The 22,559-nt window shown below is 40.5% G+C and overlaps 1 long non-coding RNA gene across 9 annotated transcripts in view; it reads left to right on the top strand.

The window, feature by feature from the left end:
• Positions 1-118: 118 nt before the first annotated feature.
• The window catches only part of LOC144582053 (uncharacterized), a 61,757-nt gene continuing 39,316 nt past the window's right edge, over positions 119-22,559 (top strand). For 2 of the 9 annotated variants that reach the window (XR_013533847.1, XR_013533850.1), the window contains exons 1-3: positions 119-743; positions 1,185-1,227; positions 3,200-3,289. This is a non-coding gene — a long non-coding RNA (uncharacterized LOC144582053). The other 7 variants (XR_013533849.1, XR_013533846.1, XR_013533844.1 and 4 more) reach the window with 7 other exon arrangements.

Raw genomic sequence — 22,559 nt, 5'->3', positions numbered from 1 at the left:
GCGGGCCCGGCGGCCAGATGGCGGGGGCTGCGGCCTGACGAGCGCCGCGTCATTCGCGTCAGCCGGCGCGCTGCGGTAGGCCCCGCCCCTCCGTCCCCGGCCGCCGCGTGGGAGGGGCGGGGCCTGCGGCCCGCCGCCGCCTCAGGGAAGAGGAAGAAGGCCGCCGCTTAGCGCCCCGCCTCTCGCTTGGCGGGCCTAAGAGCGGAGGGGGCGGGCCAAGGGGGTCTGGGGGCGGGCCAAGGGGGTCTGGACGCAGTCACTTGTCCTCCCGCTGTCTTCCCGAATCTCCCAGGAATGCTAATGTCACCCGAGGTTGCTGAGAGAAACGCTGAGCCGACCTTTCCGTTAGGCTAAAGCTCTGAATTTTCAAACCCAGGAATCACAGGGTCCGGGTCATCGACTTTGCTAAATAATGCCTGGAAACCTGTTGCAGTCTCCTTTGAGAAAGCTAGTTTTATGGTACCTGAAGGGCACTGGCCATACCAGGCCCCTAAACCGGGTCACGGATGTGGGAGAGACTAACTAGGGTGGCTCTCACTCTTCTGGCCTTTCCCTGAGGCTCGGGACCAGGAACGAGGTTCCAAGTAGCTGGATTGAAAGTATTCTGATCTGAGGACTGGCAGTGCACAAGAGTGTCCCCCGCCCCACCCCCACCCGTATGCAGCATAAGGAAATGAAGAAAAGACTGCCCGGGTCAATAAACCTGGACGTGGCAAATTTCAAAGAAAGTAATTCAAACACAGGTGGGGTCCCAGCTTTTATTTATTGGATTTAGCTGCCATTTGGCAGCTGCTCGTTGGACAGGGAGAGGGGTGGAGGTGTCTCAGAGGCGGGAGGACAGCAGGTGTGGGTGCCTAAGCAGTTAGCTGCAATCCAGGGCAGAGACGGAAACTTCCAGGTCTCGGTTGCTCTGCTTCTCTTTCCATATTCCTGTCCCTAATGGATAACCTCAGATCATCACTTCAAATCACACACTGAGTTATTAGGGCTATGCCCAATATAACATGCAGGAGATAGAGCAGACCTGGAACCCCCAAATCAGAAAAGCTCGAGATTGCATTTAAAACTTCCCTCTCCCCCTCCGCAAGTCCCTTAGGAATATTCCTTAGCTTTATAGATAGACTGGTCTGGTTTCACACCTGTCCTCTCCTCTGCATTCTATGAGGGGAATGCTGTGCCAGTAGGACTCTGCTTTGAGTGATGAAGAGGCCCTGAAGCTGCAGAGAGGTAACACTTTCATTTAAAGGAACATACTATAAGAGATGTCTGTAAAATATATGGGAATATGCTAAAACTGTATTCATTTTCATGTAAATACACTTTAAATTAATGCATGAACAGATTAACATTTTCCTTAAAAAATCAGTGAGCAAGCCAGGCTCGGTGGCTCACGCCTGGAATCCCAGCACTTTGGGAGGCCACAGTAGGTGGATCACCTGAGGTCAGGAGTTCGAGACCAGCACGGTCAACATGGTAAAACAGAGTCACTACTAAAAATCCAAAAAATTAGCCAGGTGAGGTAGTGGGTGAGGCAGGAGAATCACTTGAACCCAGGAGGTGGAGGTTGCAGTGAGCCGAGATCATGCCATTGTGCTCCAGCATGGACAAGAAGAGTGAAACTCCATTTCAAAAAAAAAAAAAATCATTGAGTAAAACTGTTACTTATGGGGGATATGACACATTTATCCTGTAGCTTTGAGACCTCCTATCACACAAACACTGGAAGTTGACACCGATTTCCTGTCACACCACCAAACACCTGCCCTATTTAAGAAGTGTGTGATAGTAGAAGAAATAATGGAAATAAAATCAACATTTTTAGGGCCTGAAAATATTTACAAAATGATGGGAAATGGTAGTTCAGAGAAAGCTTGAAGAATGAAGGCTATTTCTCTAGAAAACTTTTCTGAAGACAGGTGGTAGGTCTGCTACAGCAATGTACCATCCACGAGGTGACAAACGATAGAAATTTACTTCCTCACAGTTCTGGAGACTGGAAGTTAAGATCAAGGACTGATTTCTTCTGAGGCCTCCCTTCTTTTCTTGTAGCTGGCTGTCTTCATGTTCACATGGCATTCTGTTCACATGTGTGTCTGTGTCCAAACTCCCTATTCTTATAAGAATGCCAGTTACATTTGATTAGGACCTACCTTAATGACCTTATTTCCAAATACGGTCACATTCTGAGCTACTAAGGATTAAGACAACAATATATTAATTGGGGGAGGGACAAAAATTCAACCCATAATTGGCAGAGGGAAAAAAGGTTCTTTTTTAAATTGCTTTTGGGCTGGGAGAGAGGAGGTTGGTTGGGGGGTTGTAATTTTTTCAGTAGCATTAGAGCAACTTGAACAAAGTCAGCACAGGGTCTGGGGCAGCATAAGAAAGTTACATTAACTGGAAGGAAAGCTGCCAGCTGTAGTGAAAAGCTCTAAGGGTGATTGCTCAGTTGTGTTTTCCTCTAACAAAGCAGTTCTCATCCCTGGGCAGTTTTTCTCCCCAGGGACATTTGAGCCATTTTTGATTGTCACAAATGGAGTTGTGCTGTAGGTATCTAATGAGTAGAAGTATTTTGCTCAGCATCTACAGTGCACAGGACACCCCCATAACAAAGATTTTTTTGGCCCAAAATGTCGATAGTGCTGAGGCTGAGAAACCCTTCTCCAAAAGGTGATAAAAGGCTAGTGAAAGATTTTAACAAGCAGGTGTTTGAATTGACAGACACTCTGACTATAATATGCAGTGACTCCATCGTATGTCATAAAGAGGCAAATACATTTGGTAGCTAGTTGTTGATGCTGACACCTTTACTCACAAACTTTGCTAATCTCCAAAAACATACTAGCTGCTGAGGGTACAGCAGTAGAGGAGAAATAATCTTCAAGGGGTTGTAATCTAAAGTGATTATGATATTGCATCATTTTATGACTTTCATAACATTTTCACATTTGTTTTAAAATGATACAATGTGTGGAGAGAAGAGTGAGGCCTCCAACTCCAAGATCTCTAATTGGATAAAAGTCAACCATTCTATACAAAACTGAATACATGGAATAACATTTTTCACATCTTTCTTTCCCATTGTTGCCACTGAGTACATGCCAGTCATTCAAGAATAATTCCCCTGCTTTCCCTTTAAAATTCCCTCTTCTCTCTCTTTTTTTTAATCTTTCTTTCATTTGCTAATCTTCTTTCTCAGGTTGCACAAACCATGATAATGGCCAGCATGGATGGAGGGAGCATCTGAGATGTGCAGGGCACTGTGCTACATCTCAGCTAACTCTAGGAGGTAAGTGTGTTCGCTGTGGTAAAATACATATTTGGTCTTCATTTCCATTTTCCTGGCATTCAGTTTCTAAAATGCTTAGAATCACCGCAGTGATGTCTTTTGTATGATAATGAGTTCACTGTTGGCTGGCAGCCCTTAGGTGGCTTCAGGATGGGGACTGATCATTGTGAAGACCAAGTCTGGATTAGAGGGCTGGCACTTTCAGTCCCATCTCCTAACCTCCAAGGAGGAGAGAAAAGCTAATGGTTAAGTTGATCACCAGTGGCCAATGATTTAATCAATCATGCCTACATAATGAAGCCTCCATAAAAACCCAAAAAGGACTCTCTGCAGAGAGTTCCAAATAACTGAACACGTGGAGGTTTATGGAGGGTGATGCTTCAGGGTGGGCACCAAAGCTCTGAGCTTCTTCTCTTATACCTTGCCCTGTATATCTCTTCATCTGTATCCTTTGTCATATCCTTTATAGTAAACTGGTAATCCTGATAAAGGGTTCCCTGAGTTCTGTGAGCCACTCTATCAGATTAATGAACCTAAGAAGTGGGTCATGAGAACCCCAATTTTTAGCCAGTCAGAAGCACAGATGAAATAACCAGGGGCTCGCAATTGGCTTCAGAAGGTAGAGGGGTAGACAGTACTGGGGACTGAGCTCTTAACCTGTGGGATCTGATGCTATCTCCAAGAAGACAGTGAATGGAATTGAATGGAATTGAAGGGCACCCAGCTGGTGTCCCTGCAGAATTGATTGCTTGCTTGTTGGTGGGAAGAAATCCCTTGCATATTTGGTCACGGAAGTCTTCTCTGTTGATTGGTGTTGTATTATAACAGAAGAAAAACAATTTGAGTTTTTCCGTACTCAGTATGATAATGATCTTTATTTTGTAGAGTCAGAAACTAAGGGTTAAAAACATTAATAAACTTGCCCAAGGCTACATAGCTAGTGGGCTAGTTATGGTAGCTATTGTGCTCATTCAACTCCATTCCATATTCTATTTGGAAAAATTAGAGTGCTAAAAACCACATGTCCCAGACCATTTGCATCTCACATGCAGGAAGCAAATTGAGCTTTGTCAGTTAGATGTGTTCCTGCTCAGTCTGGTAGGTAGAAGTGAAACAGAAGCCTTCTTTTCTGCTTTCTAGTCCAACTGACATGACGGTTGGTGGCAGCTAGATTCCAAGTTTGGGTCTAGTCACTATTTTCCTGAGCATGAGAGCCACTTGGGTTGGGAGAGAAGGATGGCAGCAGGAGTGATTTTCTGAATTCTGGCCTTTAGCAATGGTGGTACTTCCCTGACATCAACAACCACGGATGGCCCTCTGAGTTTTCTTCATCTACCTTATAAATATTTTTTCCAACTGATAATTGTAGATTAAAATGATTTTTAAGAAATAATACAGTGACATAGTTGTGTCTTCAAATACTCTAGTGCAATAACACAAGCAACATATTGGCATTGATAGAATGTACCAATCTCATTCAGATTTCCTCAGTTTTTGTACTCATTTGTGCAAGAGTATGTAAATTTACTGGTACGTAGTTTGGTTTGGTTTGGTTTGCCTGAGACAGGGTCTCACTCTGTCATGCAGGCTCATTTGCAGCCTCAGCCTCCTGGGCTCAAGCCATCCTCCTGCTGTGTAACTGGGACCACAGGTACACACCACCATGTCCAGCTAATTTGCTTATTTTTAATAGAAACAAGGTCTCACTTTTGCCAAGGCTGGTCTTGAGTTCCTGGGCTCAAATGATACTCCCTCCTCGGCCACCAGAACTGGAATTACAAGCATGAGCCACCATGCCTGGCCTACTTCTATACAGTTTTACTGCACATGTACATTTATGTATCCACCACTGCCATCAAGATTCCAAAACCACCAGGACACCTCATGTTGCCCTTTTATAACTGCATCATCTCCCTCCTACCTCCATCCCTAACCCCTTGAAAACATGAATCTGTCCTCTATTCCTAAAATTTTGTCATTTCAAAATGTATTATAGGCTAAGTGGAGTGGTTCACATCAGTAATTCCAGCACTTTGGGAGACAAAGGCTGTAGAATTGCTTGAACCTAGGAGTTCAAGACCAGCCTAAGCAATATAGTGAAACCCCCAGCTGAATAAAAAATAAAAACTAGCGAGAAATGGTGGCATGTGCCTCTGGTCCAAGCTACCAGGAGGCTGGGACCTCATTGGATCCCAGGATATTGAAACTGCAATGAGTCATGATTGCACCACTGCACACCAGCCTGAGTGACAGAGAAAGACCTTGTCTCAATTTTTTTTTAAGTATTATAAATGAGTAATCTTTTGAAATGTGCTTTTATCACTCAAGTTTCCTGGAGATTCATCGTCCAAGAGGTTGTGTGTATGGATAGTTCATTTATTTATTTATTTATTCATTCATTCATTTTTTGAGAGGGAGTCTTGCTCTGTTGCCCAGGCTTGGAGTGTAGTGGAACAATCTTGGCTCACTGCAACCTATGCCTCCCGTGTTCAAGTGATTCTCCTGGCTCAGCCACCCAAGTAGCTAGGATTACAGGTGCCCACCACCACACCCAGCTAATTTTTGTATTTTAGTAGATGTAAGGTTTCACCAAGTTGGCCAGGCTGGTCTCAAACTCAAGTGATCTGCCTGCCTCAGCTTCCCGAAGTGCTTGGATTACAGGTGTGAGCTACTGCAACTGACCTCATTTATTTTTATTGCTGAGTAGTATTCCATAGTATGGCTGTACAATCATTGATTTAACCATTTACTTACTGAAGAATATCTGAGCTGTTTGCAGTTTGGGGCCACTACCAATAAAGCCACTGTAAACATTTACTTACAGGTTTTTTTGTGAATGTAAGTTTTCATTTTATCCAAGAGTGCAATTGTTGAGTCCTATGATCATTGCATGTTTAGTTGTTTTTTTTTTCAACTGCCGAATTGTTTTCTTGCACAGATTTGGTAAACATCAAATTTCTTGTATGAAATCCTTTTCTACTGTGTTCAGCTGTAACCCCTGGCTGACATGGCTCAAACTTCAGACTCAGTGCTCTTAACCAAGACTGGAAGACCAAAGAGATGACCTCTGGAGTGTAAGAAAATAACTGAGAGAGAAGGATCAGGGCAACAGAAAGCATTCAGTGAAGTAGAGACTATTTCCTTTTTTTAACCTTCCCTGAACTTCAAGACTTACACCAGTTTTTCAGTTCAGGTAATAAACAGGATAGAAGCACTGGATTTTTAAATAAAATCTTATACAATCCAACTTTGTTGGACATAAGACAACTTAAATCCCTGCTTTTCCACTGGAATAAATTACATTGCATAAATCTTCTTTCTTAGAATGCATAACAGAAGCAGCAGTGTTTTAAAAACAGAGTTAAAAGGCGATGAGATAGCTCTAAAATTTCTAGGAAGTTCCTGAAATCTGTCACCTCAACTTTGGAATATACCATTCTACAGATGAAATCAAACTATAGCAAGTTTTTTGAATGATGCATTTAGAAAATGAAAAAAATTTATTCAAAATAATTGAACACATTTATTTTTTTTCCTTACATCCTCGTTCATACAATTTCCCATTAGGTAGCTCTGTCTTCAGGCGAATGAGTATTATGAGTTCTGGACCATGTATATACCTCTATTTATAGCAGAGTATGTATGTAAGCCCAAGTTACTTTGTCTCTAGCTCTTCTGGGTTTTTTTGTTGTTGTCTGGTTTTGTTTGTTGAGACAGAGTCTCATTCTGTTGCCCAGCCTGAGGCGCGATCTCAGCTCACTGCAATATCCACCTCCAGGATTCAAGCAATTCTCCTGCCTCAGCCTCCTGAGTAGCTGAGATTACAGGCATGTACCACTACATCTGGCTAATTTTTGCATTCTTAGCAGAGATGGGGTTTTACCATGTTGGCTAGGCTTGTCTTGAACTCCTGACTTCAAGTGATCCACCTGCCTTGGCCTCCCAAAGTGCTGAGGTTATAGGCATGAGCCACCGCACCCGGCCTGCTCCTCTGATTTTTGTTTTTCTTCCTTCCTTTCTTTCTCTTTCTTTTTTTATTTTGACCAATAGTCTTCAAGCTAGGAAACTATTCATTGGGAACATTTTATTGGAAACATTTCCATTCTAATAATCTCAATTTTTCAATGTGCTAAAACCCCAGGAGGAGAGCCTTGGAATCATTGCTGTGCTGTCTAATTAGAACCTCCTCTCAAGGAGCACAGCATTGCTTTTCCATTTGCAGCATCAAACCCAGAAAGGAAAAGCATGTGAAGGTTTAAGTCTTCCAGACCCCTATTTTCAGCATTTTCCCCTCAGGATTTGAGAATATGCATGTGCCCACTCCTCCCTTTGTAACATTTCTTAAAGCCTTGCTCAATAAAAGTGAATCTCTAATAACATAAAACACTAGAGATGAAGTAATACATTGTTCTTTAAAAAGATGAGGTAATAAAACACCATTGACTGCCTATGGATACTTTCCAGTTCCCGGTTACTAGTCTGATTCTTAAAATGTGTCAAAATTGCCTCAATGTTAAGATATTGCTCTTATTGCTAATTCTAAGCACTGTAATGCAGAGAAAACTTACCATTTTGTACTAATATGTTTAACATGTTCAAGATGCTGTCATAAATCTCAGGCTCCTTGTGGCTGAGTCCACTTCAACTAGTAATGGCTTCCAGTCATTTTTGTTGACTGGTAAAGAGTTGGCTAAGGGCCTAATCTGCATAGCTAATGGGAATGCTAGGACTATAAAGGCAAGTATCATGAATCCTATGCATTAGAGAACTTGCTAGACCTTCTGGGAAAGAGAACTTTGAGTCTAATGAATTTTTTTAAATGGCCCCCTGGTTGCTACTAAGATAGAGCTTTCATCAACCTCTAGGAAGCATGCCTTGGGAAACTTGCCCTAGAACAGAAGAGTGCTGAAGAGTATCTGGGCTCCGTCCTGGATTGCGTCCTAATTGTTAGTGAGAAGACCCACTTTTGACTTGACAATGGATGGGATCACTAAATAATCTTCACATACAACTGTGAGGTAATTTGTTCCATATTCTCAAGCAAACTGTAAGTCCTAAAAAAGCAAGCTGCTCCTCTGGGAACCTCACCAAAAAGCAGTAAGCAATAGTGAAGACAGCACCTTCAGCAGCCAGTGAGCCATGGAGATAGCTATGGCAAAATCAGTATCAGCTGGAATCCTGGCAAAATGACCATGGCATCAAATAATCATGATAGACACTATGGCTTGGCTCCCAACACAAGGAGTGTTCAGCCAAGTGTTCAGTGAAAGTGTGGGGGGTTAATGCTGATTGGTCTAAAGCCATCATGTTCATTCCATTCCCCTTGTCAATGAAGGACTTAGGCCTAGCCATGTTATGCAACCCTAGCCCCTGAGATGAAATAGGTGGAATTATTCTGCTGTTGAGTCCCTCCTGCCCACCTATAGGAGATATCCTAAGGTTAGTGTTGAAAGCATTCAGCATACCTATGTAGCAAACCTGCACGTTCTGCACATGTACCTCAGAACTTAAAGTATAATAAATTTAAAAATAAAAATAAGAAAGAAGCCATTCAGGTATGAGTGACCCTCAGAATTTGAGAACATGCATATGTCCACTCTTGTGGGCATATGACCACCTGTGGCTCCTTTCCTGTATGAGATCATCCAGGTCCTGCCTGATGGCAACCCATGATTCTGTGGGTCAGTAATTAGGACGGGGCTCTGCTGGGCAGTTTTTCTGCTCCTTGTGAGGTTAACTGGACTCACTCAGTGGTATTCAGACAGTTGCTGAAGAGTTCATAAAGTCTTCCCTTACAGTCTCGTGCCTTGACAGGGAAGGCTGAAAAGCAGGGCTCAGATGGAATCTAAGTGGCTGGGCCTCTCTCTCCCTGGCCTCTCTATGGCCTGTCCATATGGTCCATTCAGCATGGGAGACAGCTTACATGGTGAGTCAGTACTACCAGACAGAGGGTTCTAAAAGACTAAGGAAAAACCTGCAAGACTCCTTATGACTTAGCCGTGAAGTCTGAGAACATCACTTTTTCTCACATCCTACTGGTCAGAGTAAGACACTAAGACCTGCCCAAACTCAACAGGAAGGAATTAGATTCCACCTCTCAATCTGAGGGGCAGTATGAATATGCAGAGAGGAAAGGAATTGATTGTGGCCCTCTTTGGAAACTACCTCAGGCGAACCTTGGGCCACCTCAATTTATGTCTCTTCCTCATGAAAAATACACTCACCTCTTGCATTTGTTTTCTGCATAACAATTTACTACAAAAGTAGCTTCCTTAAGTATAATATACATTTATTATCTTAGCTTCTGTGGGGCAAGAGCCTGGGCATGGCTCAACTGGGTCCTCTGCTGAGGGTCTCATGTCACTGCAGTCAAGGTATCAGATGAGCTATGTTCTCATCTGGAGGCTTGACAGTGGAAGAGTCTGCTTCCAAGTTCATTAGGTTGGTGGTACAATTCACTCCACTGTGGATGTATGACTGAGGGCCCCAGCTTTTTGGTAACTGTCAGAAGGGAGCAGTCTTGGGTCCTAGAGACCACCTGTGGCTCCTTACAATGTGGGCTTTCTCAACATGGCTACTTACTGCATGAAGCCAGCAAAAAGAATCTCCCAGTCCACTATGCTAAGATGGAGCCTTGTATAACCTAAGTCCTACCCTCATTCAAGAGGAGGGGAATGTTAAAAAGGCATAAAAAGCAAGAGGTGAAAATTATTGACCTGAGAACCTATCCATCACATTCCCTCTTTGGAGGCCCCAAATTTGATGGTTTAAATGAAAAACAAAAATTGTTATTAGCCAGGAACAGTGGCTCATGCCTATAATCCCAGCACTTTGGGAGGCTGAGTCGGGCAGATCACCTGAGGCTGAGAGTTCGAGACCAGCCTGACCAACATGGAGAAACCCGGTCTCTACTATAAAACAAAATTAGCTGGGTGTGGTGGTGCATGCCTGTAATCCCAGCTACTCAGGAGGCTGGGGCAGGAGAATTGCTTGAACCTGGGAGGTGGAGGTTGCAGTGAGCCGAGATCGCACCATTGTACTCCAGCCTGGGCAACAAAAGCAAAACAAAATTTTATCTTAAAAAAAAAACACACACAAAAATTGTTATTATATCTTGTTCTTCTATGTGTTGGCTGAGCTCAGATGGGAAGTTGTAACTTGGGATTGTGATTCTGGTTGAAATCAGATGGCTTCTGGAGCCTGGATCCTCTGAAGGTTTGATTGGGTTACAGATTCAAAATGGCTTCTTCACGCACATGTTTTATGCCTGGGTTGGGACGACTAGGGTGCAGGGGCCTGGCTGAGCATTTCCTTCTCTCTGCAAAGCCCTCTCTATGTGGCTGGCCTGGGCTTTCTCATAGTGTAGGAGTCTGAGTGGTCGGACTTACACATGGTAATTCACTTCACAAAAGTAAACATTACAACAGTCCTAGGTGGAAGCTGCAAGGCTTTGGATGGTGTGGGCTCAGGAGTCATGCAGTGTGACTTCTGTCACATTCTATTAGTCAAGAGCAAGTCACAAGGCCAGCCCAGATTCAAGGGGTGGGGACTCCTCTAAGGTGTGAATCATAGGAGGCACAGATCATTGGGGAAGCTATTTGTGGAGACTTAAATATATCAATCTGGAAAAGCCACATAATTACTATATACAGTTTCTAAAATTACCTCCCACAAGCACATTACATATATTTATATCCAGATCCAAGGTACAAATTTTGACTAAGCAACTAATGCCATGTTGGTGCATTATTTAATGAAGCCAGGCCTCAAACATACATAGTCACATGGTCACAATGAAAGGGTGTACCTATGGCAAGCCATGGGCATGCATTGTTCATTGTCTGTGACAGCTCAAGACCTAAGAGCTCAGAGTTCATCACAACAGAGTGTGCTAGACTGGAAAGGGCTTCCCTTCCTGAAAAGAAGTGGGCAAGGACCAACTTAGCTTTCTAGTTGTGGTGGTGTTCTGTAGATATGAGGCCTGGAATTGTACCAGATATCCTGTGACTATAAAAAGAAAGTAAAAAATTGTACAAAAGCAACTCAGAATTCCAACATAATTGAACTGTGAGAGTAACCAACCCTGGAACTTCTTACCTTTAGATTTCTATGTGAGACAGTACATTCCTTATTTTTTAAACCACCTTATCCAGATTTTCTGTTCCTTGCAACACAATACATTCATTCATTTTAGCCAACTCATCTAAACTAATTTTGATTTATATACCATCAAAATTATTGCTACATCTCTCTAGACCACCAAGTAGTGAAGAAGAAAAGAACCTGGAGCCACAGTAGAAGAAGTTTAATGGCCACTAAAAACGTACAATCATCTGGCACCCTGCCAGGGAAATGTGGGGCATTTGGAGCTTAATGCTTGGAAAACTACACCCTTAATTATCCTTCCTTAGTCCCACTGTCCTGAGAGAATAAGCTTATGTTTTGTTTTCTTAGAATTTTTTTTTTTCCCATCTGACCCTTAAACCCTGCTATGGTTTGAAAGTGATGCCTCCAAAATTCATGTGTTGGAAACTTCATCTCCAATGCAATGGAATTGGGAGGTGGGGCCTAATGGGAGCTATTTAAGTCATGAGGGTTGTGCCATCTTTGTCATCTTGTACTTCCCAGTGTCCAGAACTGTGAGAAATAAGTTACTCTTTTTTATACATTACCTAGTCTGTGGTATTCTGTTATAGCAGCACAAAAAAAGACTGATAATTATTCTTCCCTTTTCTAACGCTAGCTTAATGTGAGAAAACCAAGTTTAGATTTTAGGGGATTCATCCATACTTACCCAAATTTGATGTCGTCTCCATCTGTTCCACTGGATATTACAAACTGAGAATTAGTCAGTTGACCTTTTGTGCAGGAGTGTATTAGTCTCCCAGGACTACTATAACAAAATTATACAAACTTGATGACTTCAAACAAATTTATTTTCTCACACTCTGGAGGCTAGAAATCTGAAATTAAGGTGTCAGTAGGCCCAAATCCTCTCTTCAGGCTCTAGGGAAGGAGCATGTCTGCCTCTTCCTTGCTTCTGGTGGCTGCCAGCATTCCTTGGCCTTCCTTGGCTTATAGACAAGTTGCTTCCTTCTTTGCCGCTATAGTTACATGATGTTCTCCCAATGTGTGTCTGTGTTAAAAATGTCCCTCTTTTAATAAAGACAACAGTTGAATTGGATCTGGGGACCACCCTATGCCACTATGACTTCATCTTACCTTGATCACATCTGTAAAGACCCTATTTCCAAATAAGGTCACATTTGCACATACCAGAGGCTAGGACCTAAACATGTTTTTGGGGAACTCAATTCAACCCACAATAGTCAAGCCTATTAAAGGATGATGTAGTAATGAAAATGACCCTCAATGGGAGGAGTCTATGAACTGTGTTGGCAAAAGACAAGAACCTAAAGACAGGTCTGAGAAGGTTGGATGAGTAGGAGTGAAAATGTAAGAAGAAGCTGGTAAAGTTTTCTGAGAAAATGGGTTTCTCTTGGGTTGTCAGGAAAATCATATGGGGAGAATAAAGTCTTTTCTTTGTTGAGCACTTATAAGTTGGTAGCCTTTAGATGAAATACTGCATATATTGTTTCAGTATTCCTCACAGTCTACAAGGTAGGAAGTATCTCCATTTTTTTAGATAAGGAAGTTGGAGCATAGGGAAGTTAGAGTAAATTGCTTAAAGGTTATTTAGTAAATAAATGGCAAATCCAGGAATGAAAGCCCCTTCTGTCTCATAGCAAAGTCCATGCTCTTTCCATTTATGAAAGTAATCTTGCACTAAGTCAACAAATAATTATCCCATACCTAATATATGCCAGTTACAAGATCCAGGGGTGTGTCATGATATATGCTGCCAAACTGCCTTGAACAAAGGTGATCACAGTTTACATTTCCACTCAGAGTGTAGGAAAGTGCCTGGTTCCACAGCACTGAATATTCAATCCAGAATTGTTTAAAACCAGTTGTTTAAAAAGTGGTATCTTGTTTTAATTTGCATGTTTTTGATTATTAGTGAAGTAGAACATCTCTTCAAATGCTTATCTTAACCATTTCTATTCCCTTTTCTCTGAATTGTCTTATATATTTTGCCCATTTTCTGTGGGATTGTTTATCATGTAGATTTGTTGAAGCTTTTTATACATGATAGATAACAACACTGTGTCATTTTATATATTACAAATACATCCTCCCATTAAGTTGCTTTTCCATTTTGCTTTGTTTCTAGGAACTTACTTAGAAAGATATTCCCCACAGCAAGATGGTAACACTGTCCTTCTGTTTTCTTCTGTATGTGGTTTATTTGCTTGTTTATTTGTTTGAAGAGATGGGGTACCATTCTGCCCCAGGCTTCAGAGGTATAATCCTAGCTCACCACAGCCTACAACTCCTGGGCTCAACTCTCAGCTCAGTCTCCCAAGTAGCTGGGACTACTGGCATGTACTTCCATGCCTGGCTAATTTTTATTTATTTATTTATTTTGTAGAGATTTTTGGCCACTGTTTTGCCCAGGCTCGTCTCAAACTCCTGACATAAAGCGATCCTCTGGCCTCTTGACCTCCCAAAATGTTGGATTATAGGTGTAAGCCACTGCTTCTAGCCCCTGTGTATGTATTTTTATGTAAAATGTAATAAAATGTTTTTTCTCAACTGGACAGTCAATGATTAATTATCTCAAAGCTGTCTATTAATTAGTCTATCCCCCCCACCTTAGCTAATTTGATATTTTGTCTCTGTTGTATCTTGAAGTGGAATTTACATGTTAATCTTTTACTAGAAGCTCATTTGTTTAACTGGCTTAATTTTCTAACCTTTCAGTAATAGCTTAATCATATGGTTTTAATTTGTTATAATATTTTCCCCTTTATCATTCTTCATTTTCAAAATTTATGTTCTATTCTTATACATTTTTTCTTGCTAGAAAATATCAGAATGATCAAATTCTTTCTACTAGGATTTTTTTCTTTGCAGTGGGACTAACAGTATATTTATAGATTAATATAAAATACTTATATTAATGTGTATATAATTATTTTTTACCAATTTATTTAGGACTTCAAGTTTTAAAGTTTTGTCACTAAGCTCTTATGTTTTCCTTATTACATTTCAGCCAAGGTTTTTATCATTTATATTGCAATTGTGAGTGGGAATCTGTTTTTCCTGATATTTCCTTTTATAGTTATTGCTGAAAAAATAAGAAACCAAGATCGAGAAACCATTATTTCTGTATCTTGATCTTTTTCTTCACACTATTGGGTTTCACCATAATCAATTCTTTCTCTTTCTGAAAGCCCTCTCTTTTCTGATAAGCTAGTTCTATCTCTCTTGGCTTTCTAGTGCTTTTATGGACATTACAAATTATATATATTTAATTACATAAAGATGTTATGATTCTAAAATAGACTTTATTTTTATAGCAGTTTAGATTTATAGCAAAATTGAAAGAAGGTACAGAGAGTTCCTATATCCCCCTTCTATCACACACCCACAACCTTCTCCACTATCAACATCCCCCACCAAAGTAGCACATTTTTTAGAATCAGTGAACCTATGTTGACACATCATTATCACCCAAAGTCCACAGTTTATGTTAGGGTTCAACATTCACCATTATATAATAGTATTATACAGGATAGTTCCACTGCCCTCTGTGCTCTGCCTATTGATCCCTCTCTCATTGCAACCCCTGAAACCACTGATGTTTTTACCATCTTCATATTTTTGCCTTTTCCAAAGGTTTTGTTGTTAAAATCATACTGTATGTGGCCTTTTCAGATTGGTTTCTTTCACTTCCTAATATGCATTTAAGGTTCCTCTATATCTTTTCTTGGCTTGATAGATTATTTCTTTTTATCACTGAATAATATTCCATTGTCTAGATCTACCAGAATTTGTTTAGTCATTCACCTACTGAAGGATATCTTGGTTGCTTCCAAGCATGGACAATTAGTAATAATGCCGTTACAAACGTCTTTGGCAAAGTTTTTTGTGGACAAAGTTTTTAACACATTTGGGTAAGTAGTAAGATGTGTGATTGCTGGATTATGTGGTAAGAGTACGTTTAGTTTTGTAAGAAACTGCTGAACTGTATTCCAAAGTGTCTGGAGCATTTTTCATTCCCACCATCAATGAAGAAAATTCCTGTGATTCCACATCATTGTCAGCATGTGGTTTCATGAGGTGTTCTGGATTTTGGACATCCTAATAAATGTGTAGTTGTATCTCAGTGTCATTTTAATTTACAATGACATATGATGTTGAACACCTTTTCATGTGCTTATTTACCATCTATGTATTTTCTTTGGTGAGATATTCATTCAGATCTTTTGCCCATTTTTAAAATTGGTTGTTCCTTTCCTTATTGCTGAGTTTTAAGAGTTCTTTGCATATTTTGGATAACAATCTTTTATCAGATATGTGTTCTGCAAATATTCTCTCCCAGTCTGTGATGTATCTTTACATTCTCTGGACAGTCCTTTACATAGAGCAGTTTTTAATTTTAATGAAGCTTTGCATATCAATTATATCTTTGTTATTATATTTTTAAAATATAATCATCATACTTAAGGACATATGGATTTTCTCTTATGTTATCTTCTGGGAGTTTTATAATTTTTCATTTAACATTTAGGTCTGTGATTTATCTGAGTTAACTTGTGTGAAAGATATAAGCTCTGTGTCTAGATTCCTTTTTTTTTTTTTGCATGTGGATGGCCAGTTGTTCCAGCACATTTGTGGAAAACACTGTCTTTTCCCCATTGAGTTTTCTTTGCTTCATTTTCAAAGGTCAGTTTTTAGTGGTTCTATTTCTGGGTTCTTTATGCTGTTCTACTGATCTACTTGTCCATTCTTTTGGTAATACTGCACCGTCTTGATTGCCGAAGCTTTATAGCAAGTCTCAAAGTCGAGTAGTGTCAGTCTACAACCCTGTTTTTCTCTTTCAATATTCTCTTTCAAAATAACTTGCTGGAAATTTTTTTGAGATTCCACTGAGTCCCTATTATATAGTGCTTAATAAACCACCTCAAAACTAGATCAAGTTGGGAAGAACTGACCTCTTGAAAGTATTGTCTTCCCACCCGTGAACATAAAATATCTCTCAGTTTTATTTAGTTCTTCTTTGATTTCTGTTACCACAGTTTTGTAGATTTTGTTATGTATATCATGTACATATTTTGTTAGATTTATACCTAGTATATAACTTTGGGGTGCTAATGTAAATGGTATTGTGTTCATAATTTTATCTATTTGTTTATTGTTCACTTTTATTAAAGAAATAGATTTTTATAAATCAAACTTACATCCTGCAACCTTGCCATAATTATTAGAAAAGCCAGGAGGTTTCTTTTTGTTTTGTTTTGTTTTGTTTTGTTTTGTAGATTCTTCTGAATTGTCTATGTAGATGATTGTGTCATCTGTGAACAAAGACAGTTTTATTTCTTTCTTCCCAATCATATACATTTTATTTCCTTATTTTGGCCAATTGCACTAGCTAGGACTGCCAGTATGATGCTGAAAAAGAGTGACAAGAGGGGTCATCCTTGCCTTGTTCCTAATCTTAGCCACAAAGCTTCTAATTTCTCACTATTAAGCATGGTATTTAGTGTAAAACTTAAAAAACATATAATATTTATCAGGTTTGGGAAGCTCCTCTCTATTCTTAGTAGGCTGAGTGTTTTTATCATAAACAGGCATTGGATTTTGTCAAATGTCTTTTCTGCATATATTGGTAAGATCATGTGATTTTCTATTTTAGCTGTTGATGTGATGGATTACATTAATTGACTTTTGAATGTTGAGCCAGCCTTATGCGTGTGGGATAAATCCCTTTTTATCATGATATATATTTCATTTTATACATTGTCAGATTTAGTTTGCTGGATTTATTTTTTATATGAAATCTCTTTTCTAATTTCATTAGGATATTAGAATAAAAAAGATGTAGATGTATATATATATATCAGTCATTTTTTTTGAACCAGTTATATTTCTAAAAGCTTAACAAAAGTCTGGAGAAATCTCCTTTATGTTCTGAGGAGCTAGAAATTAGATTACAAGGAAGAAACAAGGGAAATGGTTTATCCTCAGTTATTACTGGTGCCTATTATTGCTTGGTAAACTTGGTGATTTAAACAATGGTCATTTAAACAATGGTCATTTATGTTGCCTGTGAATTGCAATCTGGGCAGGGCTCTGCAGGGAAGGCTCATCTCTGCCTCACAGGGGCATTCACTGGCTAGAAAGTCCACCTCCAGCCTGGGTAATATACAGTTGGCAAGTTGGTGTTTACTGCCTCTGCATGGGAGCTCAGCCACAGCTCAGAGCTAGGCATTCTCACAGCAGAGCAGTTGGTTTCCCAAGGCCAAGTATCCCGAGGGAGAGCTAGATAGGTGTTGTATTGCCTTCAGCTGTACTCTGTTGGTCAAGGCACTTGCAAAGTCACAAGCAGGCTGAAGGGGAGGGAACTCCATGTGAGGACACAACAAGAAGGCAGCTATCTGCAAGCCAAGAAGTAAGGCCTCACCAGAAACCACATTTTCCAGTGCCTTAATCTTGGACTGCTTGCCTCCAGAACTATGAGAAAATAAATTCTGTTATTCAAGCCATGCACCCTGTGGTATATTGTCATAGCAGCCCAAGCAGATTAAGACAAACCCCATTAGGCCTTAAATGCTAAAGTTAGGCAAAGACCTAGCATCTTAAGGCAGTTTTTAGACAGAGAGTTTTTTTTGACTACCACGGTGGTAAATGGAGCATGCCAGTCATGTAAAGAGGCCCATAGGATAGAAATCCCTGCCATTCTAGTATTCTTATGACAAGCTGACTATATGCAAGCTGAATGAAGAGACAGATTCCCCACTAGTGATTAAGGAAACACTGTGCCTTGGGGAGGCATGAAGGCTCTGGGTAGACTTGGATTCTTGAAATCCTTATATGGATGAGTAGAGCCCAAATGGCCAGCACCTCCACTGATGCATGAGATCAGTGCATGAGATACACATCATAGAGTTTTCATCTGCTACTGGGGTCTGGCTCTTACACCTGTATGAACATGAGTAGAGCCTAGGTAGGACCATCCTATGAGTGAATGTTCAAGAGTCACCCATCCCCACAAATGGAAACTAGAACTGATGGAACTGGGTATTTCCTGAACGCTCAACAAGGGCCAACCGAATGGTGAAAAAAAACACATCTGAGAATGAGAAGGCGTAGGGACTACATAATATTAGGAAATGGTACCCGATTTCTAACTCATCCTGCTATGAACCGACTTCTTTCTCACAAGGCAGTATAGGACACAGCCTACAGGAGGATGACAAAAGTCCTGCTCTTTCTCTTTCAGTATCCCACACTGTCAGAGGTCACTTTAGCTAGGCTTAAAAATCAGAAGGAAAAGAATCTCAGGATGGCAAAGGGATGTGCATGGTAGTGGCAAGATGATGAGGTATGAGGGGCAGGGGAATAAGAACTTCAATGGGTTTTATTCAGACTTTGTTATTTTGGTGTGAGTTTTTAAATCATGAGCCATTGGTGATTAACTCAATCTCCAGCCTCTCTCCCCTCCCTGAAGGCTGGGGAGGCTGGAAGTCCATCCCTCTGATTATGCCTTGGTCTCTATTCCCCAATCCCCAACCTGAAGCTATCTAGGGCCCCCAGCCCCCAGTCATTTCATTAGCAAAGGACACTCATCACTCTGGAGATTCCAAGGGTCTTAGAGGCTCTTGTGTTAGAAACTGGGGGCTAAGACCAAATATTATAACAAAAAGATGTTCCTAGCTTCCCTATCATTCAGACAGTTACAAAGGTTTTTGGAATTCTATGTCAGGAACCAGGAGCAAAGACCAAATATATATTTCCTGTCATGTCACAAAAGCGGATACAGAAAATCTGGGATTGTAACCCTTGATGTTTATGTAATCTCAGGAAACTTCTTTGTCTTCTATTGCTTCACAATTAAATGGGGCAGATATCATTCCCCTCTCTCCCTCTATTTCCTGAGCACACGTTCCAGAAACTCAGCAAACCCTAGAGACAAAGACAGAGCCCTGGCCTCCAGGGAGCAAGATCTTAGGGTGCTGGAGAAAATTATCCTTTTTGTTCCCTTCTAATAGTGAAATCTATGATCATTTAAAAAATATGGTTTACTTCTTAAGCAAAGTTTCCCTTCTCATTTTAATTATCAGGAATTTAAATCAACCAAGACATGAGTTGAACCAAACATTATTACCATTATTCATTGATATCCTTAACTAAGAATGTTGCTGAAACTTTCCCTTAATACTTATATATCTTCCAAGTCAATCCTGAAAAAATCCGTAAAGCTAATCTGCAGGATGAAAGCTTGTACATTTAAGTAACAGGATTCCAAATAAACAATATTGCTGAGTTAACTAAAAAAAAAAATTAAAAATAAACCTCATCTAAAATATTAAAAGTGGGTATTTTAAAAATGCTTTTTATTTTGTAGGTGTTCCTGGTTAAATGTGGTGTCTAAGAATGTTTTTCGCAACTTGTAAAAAGCTGCTGCATATCTTTTTAAAAATCCCTGCCAAAAAAATTCACATAAATGGTGGATTCATAAAATGTCATAAAATTGAATTCATAAAATGGCAATGAGAATAAGTAGAAGGAAAAAATTATAAAGTTCACAATAGCATACATTTCATTCAACTATGCTGGGAATTCCATTTATATATGCGAAGTTTCTATGAATTTCTTTGGATTCCAGCATAAACCTTTGATAATATTTATAAAAAATTTAAAAATGTGAAATAGCAAAATGGAAAGAGAGCATTCAAAGAGAAAGGAAATTCTTGGTCAGTTAAAACATTTCACACCTCCCTAACTGCCTTTCTCTGTTTCTTGATTCAAAGTTCTAAGGCAAGTAAACACTAGAAATAAGTGGTTTCTTTAAAAAGCCTTCTTGGCTTATGCCAAATCAAAAAAGACATCTTAATTCACACTGTTGAAAAAACAGAGCATCTCCGAAGTTACCAGCTGTACATTTTGCTTCTCTGAACACACCCAGAACACATTGCAAAGATAGTCAGCAAATGCCTACTGAATTGAATCTTGATGAGAAACAGATAATGCTGTTCTTCTATTAGTTATATTTTATAGGGGTAGCTTAAAAATTAATCAATTTAGATGATGACATTCAAGGTCAGGAATGTTCTTCCTTCTTCCTCACTCTATATTCCTGGAAGCCTTTTACAACTTACTGTATTCAGTATTCCTCCATGCATAAAATACAGACTAGTCACCAGAATTCCTATAAAAATGAAAAACAAAAACAAGTGCTCCTATTAAAAGTTTTAAGAAGTCATTCTGTCAAGAGAAAAGCCTTCTTTAATATTCTCTTCAAGTCTAATCAAGGGCTTTGAGAAAAATGCTGAGCGGTTTCCTTTTTGCTAAACTTCAAGGAAGACAAAAGGGGCAAATTTACATTTTGATTGAACATTTTATTTATTTAGCATTCACTCAGCAAATGTTTATTAGTGCCCACTGCACACCAGGAACTGCGATAACTACTTGTTCTGGGTGAGCTGCTAGAGTGAGCTACCTGAATAAGTGGTATAATATGAACCATTACAGATTGTTGGTGAGACGTGCAACCACTCTGTCTCTTGGAGGGGTAACAGGAAAATAGGAATTGGAACTAGGTAAAACTCAAAGTGGCCTTTACCTCTCTCACTCTAACTCCATGCTCATCACAAATTTCAAGATCAAAATCTTTGGGAGGCCGAGGTGGGTGGATCGATCATTTAAGGTCAGGAGTTTGAGACTAGCCTGGCCAACATGGCAAAACCCCACCCTAAGCCCCATCAGATGAACACCTAACATTAACCACCACATTAGTTCTAAGAGGGAGGGTGGGGGAGGGATGTTGAGAGTTTGAGGATCAGGAATGAGACAGTCATCTAGGAGAGTAGAAAAGAGAACAGACTAGGGAAATGGCCTGGCAACACTCAAGGATCACTTGATTAATCATCCTGTACTTAAAGTAATAGTTACAGGTTTTTCTTGGGTTATGTACAACTGCATGGTGAAGGCAAAGAGTTGGATTTAACTAAGACTGTGACTTTGGCAAGGATGTATGACAAAAAGAGAGAGGAGGGTGGTGTATGGAAGAGATTGCTTGTAAGGATGAAGCGTGGAATTACTGTGGCAAGGAGAGAAATGAGGAGATGAAGGATGAGGGACAATGAGGTGTAGGATGGATCAGTGTGTTGTGGGTCCTGTAATGGTAGAAAGACCATTGAGGTGCACGAGGGAGTGAGAAGGAAAATGGGAAATGGTGGCTGGAGAGTAGTTGCTTGCAACTGAGCTTATGACAAGGATGCAGGTTTAGGGGTGTGTGTGTGTGTGTGTGTGTGTGTGAGTGTGTGTGTTTCATAATGGGAAGGTCTAAGGTATAATCATTGAAGTCAAGCTTTTTAGAGGTGAGGAGAGAACTGAAGGGGCTGGTACACTGGATGGATCACCAGATGCTGAAATCACTGTCTTATTGGAGTGACAAGGAGCCAGAAGTGCCAAGCAGTGACAAGGGTCAATCAAGAATAGCAACCACAAGAGCAAGTGGGTGGTATGACCTGCTGGTATGGGACACAGAGCCAGGAGGGCCTTGAGAGTCGGGGGAGCATAGGGAGACAGGCACTACTGGAGAGAACTGCAGGGGCAGGAGTGCCTCAGATCAGAGCCAAGTTTCAGCAAGACCAGGCAGGTGATGGGGATAGTCAGGAAAAAGTGGAGGATACGGGGGATTCTACGGAGGACTGGCTGTGTCTTTCAGACCAGAGCTTCTTAAACTTTAATGTGCAGCCATGTCGCCTTGGGCATCTTATTAAAATGCAGATTCTGATTCAGCAGGTCTTGGAGCCTGGTTCTCTGCATTTCTTTCTTTCTTTTCTTTTTTTTTTTTTTTGAGACAGAGTCTTGCTCTTAGCCAGGCTGGAGTGCAATGTCATGATCTTACCTCACTGCAACCTCTGCCTCCTGGGTTCAAGTGATTCTCTTGCCTCAGTCCCCCAAATAATTGGGACTACAGGCACACACCACCATGCCCAGCTAATTCTTTGTATTTTCAGTAGAGATGGTGTTTCACCATGTTGGCTAGGATGGTGTTGATCTCTGGACCACGTGATCCACCCACCTCAGCCTCCCAAAGTGTTGGGATTACAGGCGTGAGCCACCACACCCAGCCTCTATTTAAAAAATTATTATTTTACTTTAAGTTCTGGGATTCACGGTCTCTGCATTTCTA

The sequence above is a fragment of the Callithrix jacchus genome, chromosome 4, assembly GCF_049354715.1.
Source record: "Callithrix jacchus isolate 240 chromosome 4, calJac240_pri, whole genome shotgun sequence".
NCBI classification, from domain to species: Eukaryota; Metazoa; Chordata; class Mammalia; order Primates; family Cebidae; genus Callithrix; species Callithrix jacchus.
The sequence above is the reverse complement of the archived record's forward strand: the minus strand, read 5'-3'. Positions and strand labels throughout refer to the sequence as shown.